Consider the following 11376-nt stretch of genomic DNA (forward strand, 5'->3'; position numbering starts at 1 on the left):
CTCGTATAAAATGCATATTATTCTTTTTTATGTGATAGTTGGCATAGGATCCTGTGGGTTACCTGATGGTATATGCCGGTGCGATTGTATTGCAAACTCTACTGGACAGAGAGATAAGGAAAGGATTGATGGAGTGAATAAAGGAAAGGACAAGGAAGGGTAAGAAAAAAGATACGGGCCTTCGGTCCCCACACTCAATGAACAAAATACAGTATCTTACTACTATTTCACGCCGATATTCTATGGGGGTGCCGTGCGATACCTTCCCCAGTACGAGCTGGTCCAATTTGTGCAGAACCGTGCTCGACTCCCATACATACCTTACTAGCTATCCGCCCGCGGCCATGCCCGCGTAGTCGCAGGAAACTTAGACCCGGGGTTTTTCTCGCATGTTCCCGTTCCCGTGGGATTTCCGGGATAAAAACTATCCTATGTCCGTCTCCTGGGTCCAAGCTACCTCTGCACAAATTTTCAGCCAAATTGGTTAATCCGTTCTTCAGTTATAAATAGTGTAACTAACACCACTTTCTTTTATATATATAGATTAAATACATCATAGCGCTGTCAATGATTGTCTAGGAACTTTGAACTTTCCATAAGCAGAAGATTAATAATGGTATTCATTAACTATTTTATACTGAGGATATTACAAATACAACAGAAAATTCGAGTATATTTTGTCTTTTATCCCTCTACTGAATTGTTATTTCCCTATTCAAAAGATTTTACTGGAAAATACCTTCATTAAGTTGCAATAATAATTTTGCGTATTTAATATTATAAAGGCACAAATATCAATCAATAACATCATTAACGGTTTGATTGAGCTTTTTAATTGAAACCTACTCGCTCGCATTGCGTCTGAAAATAAAGTAAAATTAAAATCAATAATACATTTTTGTGCCATTTACGTTGCGCAAATATATTTTTATTACATTTTTGTTATCTAAAAATTTATGTTTTGTGATACAGATACTTTTCTCGGCAAGTCTATATTATATACACAACTAATTATGCCTTGTTATGTAATATACGGCTATATAGAGAGTTTTGAAGTGGTTTAGTTGTTATCGTTCAATTATTTGTTAATATTAGCAAGCCAACATCAATTAGAACACTGTAGCAGATGGTTACTATAACATGCAATTTATGCGAATTTTCAACAATGTATTTATCCTGTTTTTTGTTTTTATTTTTTTTATTGGAAACGAATTAAAACTGTGCTGCCTTTATATTTTGTAACTAGCTGTCATACGCATTTTTCAACATTTATAACGCCGGTCTTCTGTGGGTGTGTAGTACCTCCTCCCCGATGCGAGTTAGCCCAATTCGTGACGAAGCGTGCTCGATTACCACTTTTGCAATGTGTATGAAGCAATGAACGACTATTTATTTTTTGCCATCACATTATTTCAAATTTAAGTTTCAAATATAATCCACACAAGTAATGACCATCCTCCGAAGCACAGTCTTCATAGTTATATAGTATGTAAAATTAATTGATTACTAACTTGATTATAAACGTCGCAATGAACATTTCGTTCTGCAATAACAAAGGAAATCGTACGAAGCATCGGGTCCGACCTTTCATCCGGCGTGTAGAGAGACGAGCGCGGCAAACATAACTCCTTTCCCTGAATGAAAACACGGAAATAAATCTAGGTACTTCACAACTACGTAAGAATTGAAGATTAGTTATATTTCATGATTCCCTGATTTGTCAGTTCTAGTCATTTTAATCTCTATGAGCTGTAATCAACAATGCAGATATATAATACAACATGATGGTAAGTAATAAAAAATTTGCTACTTAAAATAAAAATATACACATATCATTTTGTCAAACGATTTGTCTTTCTACTTATGGTCTCGCAATGAAACATTCCAACCCATAACCATATTATAACAATATTATAGTACTCCTGATCGAGTTTCGTTAACGACGGACGAACTCAATTTAGACTGGCCATCTAGACAGGTGATATATTATGATGTAGAAGTGTATGAAGCCAAAGCCGAGACTTAAACCTGAGACATCATCTATAACTACAGCAGTAGACGGTAACAATTAGACTATCCAATCTATATCAATACGTCTATATCCATATGGAATATATGTTTCCTATCTCAATACATACATAATGAATATTTGTTAAATAGATGTATTTACATAAGAGCGCTTATAAAACTATGGTGAATAATCTAACTACATGCAGCGTTTCTGTATTACCCTTCAACCGCAGCATTCTTAATCTCTGCTTTATTAGGTATAGCAATAAGTTTTAACACAACATAAAGCGACTTATTGTGTTCGGAGAGGATATATTCGGGAATTCCGGAGCAATCAGTTTAGGAGTCAATTATTTTCACACACGGCGGAGTATAATTGAGTATTGTGTATGTGTGTGTGAATTGTTGTGTGTGTGTGTGTGTGTGTGTGGTGTGCGTGTTACCGGAAAAGTCTGAGTGGAAAGTTATTTGTTTTTTTTTTTCAATATTTGTTTTTTCTAATTTTGTACATCTTCTTTTTGTTTGATAACAGTATTTTAACTTTACTTTAAAGTTTGCTTGAATAAACAACTGCTTTTTGCAAAGAAAATCCATGCATTGATGCATTTTTTAATAGCTTTCAGAACTCTTGAATAAATAAATTTAGTAGCATTGGTTAAAAAAGGAAAACATGAAGTTAAACATGTAAAGAGATCACAGTGTTTTATTTATTACTAGCTTACCGCCCGCGGATTCGCTTGTGTAGTCTCGCAAAATGATAGACATTCGCTCATAGCTCTTGAGGGAATTCCGGGATAAAAATAAATTTCATCCATATCCGTTCAGTAGTTAAGGCGTGAAGAAGAGGCAGGCACAGCTACTTCCGCATTTATTACATTAAGAAGGGTTTCGTAACAATAATTTCTTCAATTATATCCCAAAGTTCCCCTATGCCTACTACAGAGCTACAACTTTTCACTAGGAATTCAACCCAAGATGCCATGCATTCCCTGGTTTTACAGTAGGTATAACAGGCTTACCAAAATCACGGTCATCTCACTGTTCATAGTTTAGCTTCATAATCGCAATACTAAAATGTAGTACATTCTACCAGATAATACCCGAACATGGCAATTTCAAGCTTGTTTCATAACGCAAACAAGAGTGACATATCAGAAGCTTAGCAACATGACGCCGTACAATAGCTAGTAACGCAATTTAGGGTCATACCGTAAAATCACATCGTCCCCAGCCGGTTACAAAGGCCCTGCTACCAAATAGAGAGGCCGTCGGTGGCACTAGCCCGATCGTCTTTGTGGATGACCTGGAATCGATCTATTGAGGTTGGTCCTGTTACTTGTACTAAGTGATGCGATGACTGGTCAGATGAGCTTAATTATTACAGCAAATACATTGCATGACGTAGTATGCCGGCGCCTAATCTGATTATACAAACGTGGTATCCGTCTTGTACGTACAGTAATTTATAGTGAAAAATGTGATTTGTAAATGTGAATACAGATATATAACTAAAGAGTCCACATGCTATTTAATAAAACTGAAAGATGCTTAATAAAACCTTTATCAGTTGAGGAATATACCATATGAAGAGGAAAAGTTTAATAGTATGTACCCAATTGCTTTGTAATCAAGTCTATTTGGCGTTTGTACACGCTTTGTTTAAAATTTGCAAACACAGAATCATAATCTTTCCATTAACGAGTTTTGCATCCAATAGGAAACCGATTTTATTATAAACAGTATTGGTTTGTCCCCATTAGCGGATTTCATGATGATGTAGGTATATCCAACGCTTTGTTGGACAAAACTGATATTCTTATTTTTAATTTCTGCACTTTATAAGGTTCACTAGGCAAATTTATGAGGAAATAAAAAAAAAACGAAATGTCTCTTCGTTTTAATTAAAAACGACAAAATGAAATTTTATCGATAATTCAAATACAACTACATTACAATGTAATATATTTAAACCATAACATTGCGTGGATTAATACGTAATTTATTATTTAGTTAGTGCATTACGTGTTATAATTAGTTAATTACCAATTAGACTATTCACACGCTTCCACAACACGCGCGCGGTTCAATGACAACAAAGGAACGCAATGGCCTATTGACATTATTGACATTATTTTATTGACTTTCACCCACCGTTATTTTAATTGAGCCAGTATGGTTTTATAATAATTCCGCGCCACAAATATATATGTATGCATAATAAGCGGCAAATATAACCTATGAAGATTATATTTTCGCGTTTACTTTTAGAGCTTTAGAGTACACAATTTAACAGATTCAATCCGTGCACGTTTTAGCAAAGAACGAGCAAAACCACGTGTCTCATGTATTTCTACATTGAATATATTTTTCACCTTACTTCATCATTGTAAGCGCAAAATAAACCAACAGTTTAACTTCTACGTTTTGTGAAAGGCTATACGTAAAAGAAAAACCTGACTGGAATCACGTAGCTTGGTTACCATTTAACTCCGTTCTCAAACCAACCTGTGGATAAAATGAAGAAAGTTTAGAACAATTTGCAAGCAACATAAACTATTTTAATTTGATTGTACAAATTATATCAAAATGTTTTATACGATTTAACAGTTACATTATCAAGCGAATTTCTATTAAATCTGAGATATAGCAGGCCCATTTTGTGCACAATATTGAGTATTATCAGCTGGGTAGGTATATCACAATCAAGCTCAAATATATATTTATTAAATTAAACTTCTTATAGAAGCATTTTTGAGTCGTTCTAACATAGACATATATCTGCTATTTACCACCGTTTCGGAAAGCAGTTATTACAGAGAAGAACAGGTATAAAACTCTGAAGTTGCCCTTTTGAAATCACTCCAGCGTTCCTACAATGTCATTTAATTTGTTTATGAATTAAATGCATTGAAAGTGCTCCAAACTTAGCGGCAATCGGATTAATCTACATGTCTCAGGAAAATGAGGATACCAGAGATTTCACGAAATCTCTGGGGATACCACGAACTCACGAAATAACTCGTTTATTTACTAGTAACTAATTTATTTATAGGTAAGTATTTGGAAAAAAATCCACAGTTGAAAATCATTTAATAATTAATAATAAGATTTTCCTTGCCATACAAGTAGGTACCTTAAAACAAGATCTTCGTAAAATCTAATCAACGCCAAATCCCCTTTCAGCGTGTATGGATCAAAGTGTTTATGAATCATTAAAAGCACCACAGTCAGAACAATCGTGCCACGGTCTGAATAATTTTCTCCGGTGACAACAGACAATTCATTTATTGGTACTCTAAAAGAGAGTTTTATTAGAATCTTATTCATAAAAAACGGTGTTCTATATGGAATACTTTTTTCTTTAGGTTTACTATATGAACACATAATGTATCGATAGAATAAGGACTCATCTAAATAAATTTCCCCAATGTTAACATTATGGAAAACTAAAAGACTGGTGGATCTCTTATGTCGTAAATTATAATATAATTTTAAAATTTTTCTATGTGCCCGTGTTTTTGATTGAATTCCTTTGTAGCGCTGGAGCGATTTTAATTTTTTTTTTTTTTTGAGTTTCAGTTAGATTCGAGATTGAGTAAGATTTATATTTTTCCGCTGCGTACAAACACTCATTACCGATAAAGGGGATGCGCTACGGTCAATACAACATTTTTCGTTATTAAGCTGCCAGTCAGGTAATAGACATAATTTCTACGAATACTGACGACGTATGGATGTTCTCTAATTGTGACGCGAGTTCCTCTAAATATCTGAAAAATCAAACTTAATAAGGTCGTACTTCGCGAACGTTAACTGCGAAGTACGACCTTATTACATATTTATATAATTGGGTTTTGAACAGAGAGATTATTTATAAGTTTTTGTCAAAAATTCTGTTATTCTGTTTTTCTCTAATGTATAAGTTATAGCCAATTAAAAATGAAAAATAAAAAATAGTCAAAAATGTTTGCATGGCCTTTAAGTTGAAAAATAGAAGCTTTAGCTATCTTTACACCCATTTGAAATGGCACAGAAAATTAACAAGGGTATCAGATGGTCCACGGCGATAAAAAGATACTAAATATACCGCTATCTAGCCTCCTACCTATCTTCATTGTTCAGAACTAAATTCATATTATACAATAAATGCGTTGTGACGCGAAAGACAAACAAACAATCACACTTTCGTATTTATAACATTAAAAAGTGAAGTCCCGTGTCCCCTAGTGGGGTATGGGGCAGATGATGTACATCCGTTTCACTGATCGATTTTCTTTAGGGACAAGTAGGTGATCAGCCTCCTGGGTCCTGCCAGACCGAGACATTTTTTTTTTGTGCGTCCCCAACGAGAATTGAACCCAGGACCCCTCGGTTCTACGCTCACGCGTTAACCACTGTACCAAGGAGGCGGCCATTTATAACATTAGTAAGTATTTAAAAATCTTGAGAACCACGTTGAATACAGTAACCAAATAAACAAATACAATAATTAAATGTAACTTATACTTCTATACTTCGATACTTCTCCCCAATACTTCAAAATGAGCGGATCAAAAACGTAAAACGCTCGATATTAATTCCATTATCACGCGCCTCACAAATACAATAATTATTCATTATTGATAAAGTGTTCATGTGTGATAATGCTTATAGAACTACACTTAATCTTATTACGTATAGAATGAAGTTCATGATTATTGAATTTTAATTTATTGTATAATATGAAAGCTGTGAAATTAAACGCATTACGAATTAATTAAACATAGTGCACGCATTGTTTGTTTTGATATTTATATTACAAATATTGCATTATTTTTCATAAGATGTACTTAGGTTGAAACTTAATACCATGGTATAAAGAGAAAAGAAGATGAGCTACTCCGTGGTGCAACGCCTTTGATGTCGCAGTAAAAGTTGAAAACGTCTAGACAATGCCAATAAATTATTTATTTTAGGTAAATCATTCATAGGAATTATTATTTATAATTGTCTTTTGTTATTATTGTTTTTAGCGTAGGCTAAAATTTTGATTTCCGTTTGTTGGAGTTTGATAATGCTATTTCGCACGAAAACGCCGAAGGTTGCTGGTTGAGCCATTTTCTGTTAGTTTTGTATGGTTTTTCATTTATGCATAATGTCCTCTGCGTGGATGCGTTAACTACATTATAGGCCCCTAAAAGCGCTACAGGTAATCTGTGTTGGGTTTTTCATAAACCATTTTTGATGTACGAGCACAACGCACCTAAACAAATCTAACTTAATCAATATTTTGTTTGAATTTTCCAATCAAGGACTGTGTCACATCCACGTACATCTAAAATATGACGCAGTACTCATCCCGTCTTCGTCGTCGGCAAACTGAAATTTAAACAATCCTAAACGTAACATTTTACGCATAAGTATATATCTAAAGACATTTTATATTTATTATGATGAAAATGAGCGTGATAATTTTATAAACAAGATTATTATTTTAAAATTCGCCGGTATTCCCACTTAATAATTAATTAATCAATGAATATACATATATCATGTAAACATTACAGACGACTGAAGATGATATCATGAAAACGTATGATTTTCACAAAGACAGGATTTCGGTCCTTTGCTGAAATTGTAGCAGCTTACTGATATTTCCTGAATAAGCAAAAGCCGAAAACCATATAAAATCACACTGTATGTAGTGCTGTCTGCAGTCGGCACACGTAGTTCGGCCAACATATTGTGTTCTACATGCCCACCGACATACACCCGACACTACATCCAAACTGTTAGACATTTAGAACGAAATCTATGAAGGCTTATTTTAAATACATATATAAAAGGTGGAATAACATGTATGAAACAAAAATTAAGGGGGCTATAGTTAACTTTATAATGTAACTAGTTTATTTTTGACTGACGAAAGAAAGAAATAAGGAAGGACGGATGGGAGAAAGAAAGGGTAGGGAAAAGGATATGGATCTCCGGCTTACCTGAATTTTCATTGTGTTTTCACACAGTGTTATTGCTTGCTTTTAAGTTCTATTTGTGTGGAACCTTCCCCGTTGCGACCCGGCCCAATGCGTGCGGAAGCGTGCCCGAATCCCAAATCAGAATATATGCGACATTAACTTTTATTTGGATATTAAAAAACGACATATTTAAAACGGATCCATCGAATAGGTAGCTTCGATCCGAAGCGAAGTGAAATTTATTAATGATATACTCTATAGGGATTCAATAAACAAGTTCCAGGTAAACAATTGGAGTCAATCATCTTTGCCGCGTGGTTTGTTAGGTTGTGAGAGGAGTTGCTTTAAACAATGCCGGAGCTTGTTGTGAAGTTGTAAACCTGAAGATACTTCAATACTACATATTCTATCGAAAGCGAGGATTGTGGGAAGTTCTAAAGTATGAACTAGTGTAATTAAAACAATTGAAATTTTTATACAGTAACAAGTAGGTAGAAGTTATGAAACCCGCAGGACATTGAAAGATATACATATATATACTATCATATACTTGTAAGTAAATAGTAAATATGCCCATGCATATCACGTTTCTAAATCTTTATTTATATGTGATCTCAAATTACCTGCTTAGTACGTTACTGAACCGATATAACATTTTGCATACTATGTGCAGTGTTTTTTATCACGAATGATGAAATTTTTTGTATCACAATTACGCTGAATAATATGGCGATACCTGGGGTGAGCAGCTAGTTTTAGAATCTATTTCGGGAGACAAGGGGAAGACGCGTAGGAACGAGCCCGAGCCACATACGTTATGCAGCTCAGGTCACTATTTAGGGGTACCGCGCGCATGTTTGATGTTAGTAGTAGTTACTACGTAATTACGTTGTAAAAATTAACATACTGGTACTAGTTGTGCTGTGTGAGATTGCAAATCTTCATCTCGTGTTAACAAGGACCGGATTGTCGTCATTACTATATTATTGAGTATTATTAAGTTTTGACAACCGCGATATTGTACAGACATTTTACGACTTACATAGGCTTTGACTAAAAGATCAAAGGCGTTAGTTGGTTGGTAGTACGAAGTAAATAGTCATTCGCAGCGACAACGTATGTATGTCATGAAATCATTTATTTCCCCTATCGTGAATCTAACTCAATACAATATTCAATCGGGATAGGATAACGAATCCAAAATTCACTTGATTTGCAAATAACCAAAATTGCTATTTATATTTCAGTAGCTGGCATTTAAATGAAATATATTCATAAAGCAAGATTACTAAACTGAAATACAATAAATATATTCTATTTGAGAATTTTCCAATTAAATGTTTGCTTAAAATTTGCTACGGTTTGGCAAACTGACGCGGGTTCGAATCCCGTGATGATTTTCAAAATGTTTTCGTGATCATTTTTCAAATCATTAGAGCACATATAGATATACATGTACTTATTCAACATAAACAGATACGAATTTTGCAGATATGAATTTGCAGTAGATACTGTCTTCTTAATGCATGCAGTATTATATTAAATATAAGTTATTATTTGTTATCTGGGATGAATATTCCTGGTATAAGGCTGGTTTTCGACGCCCACTGAGAGTTTATTCAGAATCTCTATCAAGCGTTTTAGAATAACACATATATACAGCGTGACTGTTTGAATGGCTATAACTATTTTTCCGTGACACTCAGTCAAAACGTTCACAATGACATATAAACAATACTTGTTCTATGAGATATTTCATATAAATAATTAAAAATAGTAAAAAAAGCATTTTTATGCGTATAAATGCGTCTATCAAATTCACAGGCGTAATACTTTACGTATAATTTACAGGCGTAAAGTAACAATAGTCTGAGTTGTTGAACCCACCTCTTTTCTCTCATTTTCATGAAATAACGTTAGAAACTTAGTGTTAAATTATTAGAAGCACTTTTAATTCTAGTTTTTTTTTAACTATTAACATAAAATCATAAAACAAGGTAAGACTTCTTATATGGTAAGATAACAAAAATATATATAAGTTTTACAAATACAATACAAATACATCGCGTAGTCGCTGCGTAGACACCTCGTAGAGTCTCTTAAATTCCTGTTAAAGCGGCGAAAGTAACTCAATTTGTCTGTCTGTTCTTAACGCGTAAACCGTTAAACTTACTTGGATGAAATTTAGTGCAACGATTTTTTTGAGACCCCAACGAGGTCATATAGTAGTTCAATACCGAAAATACCACGGGATCTGGAACTACGTGTGTATAGGCCTGGAGCTGTGTTTTCTTTGATTACGCGGGTGAAGACGCGGAAGGCAGAAAAAGGGGGAACAATACAATAACAGCATCTAATAATATATACATGCATGCTGTTCTTTTAATTATTTAGGTATGGATGATGAAAAATATCAGTGCATATATATACAGGATTCAGGATTATTTTTATTTTTCTTTTTTCATCCTTTAATTTTTTTATAAAATGTTGAAATAATTACTCCTTTTGTGGTCTAAATTCGATTAAATTAAAAACATACTATAAAAATGAAACTAATTAAAAAAAAATAATTACATGATAAAAGTCTATGTGTCCCATAAAACATAGCTTTTACTGAATTGATGTACATCCACTATGCTAAAGCTGCTGCGAATTAATTGCTTTTAGGCGCGTGTTTAATGTTTATATTTGTTTTTAATTTTGTAAGCGGAAAAATGTTTTCTTTGGATGTTTAATTGTTCAAATTACAAACATGAATGATGAATGATTAAAATGTACTTTATTGGGTAGCTGTATAATTTATCAGATGTTTATTGTATTTGTAAAATGTAAATGTTTATTATTTCCTGAACCGAACGCACGCATTCGTTATAGTAAATATTCATAAAATGCAATGCAAATCTGGAATGAGAGATGTCCAGATAATTTTAACAAATAACATTTAAATATTAAATATTTTCTGCAAACATAAACACAACTTACTTTTCTGTTAAGAAGAGGAATATCCCCTGGATGTGGGTAACCAGTTTCGCTAAAAAGTGAACTGTAAGGTTTGGTTGATTGGGTCGCGGCTCCATGCGCTATCCAGATTACTGAACAAATAACAATAGTGGAATATTTTATATCAAATGAATAACAACAAAACTAATCTACTTACAAGTCCAGATGAATACGAATAGCATCTTTTATTGCTATATTGCGCTTGCATCGACGTGCAGTATTGGATCTACGTGGCTACGATAAGATTGATGTATAATAGCGACTACCAACGTCATACCTACTATAAATTAGGTATAAACTGGTAATTCCTGTGAAAAAATAAAATGTGACAACTCCCCAACTTCCTAGGTATGCAAATTATTTAAACATTGACCTTAGTGAGCGCAATAATAACAAAGTTTTGCAAATAGAA

The sequence above is a fragment of the Zerene cesonia genome, chromosome Z, assembly GCF_012273895.1.
Source record: "Zerene cesonia ecotype Mississippi chromosome Z, Zerene_cesonia_1.1, whole genome shotgun sequence".
Lineage (NCBI taxonomy): Eukaryota > Metazoa > Arthropoda > Insecta > Lepidoptera > Pieridae > Zerene > Zerene cesonia.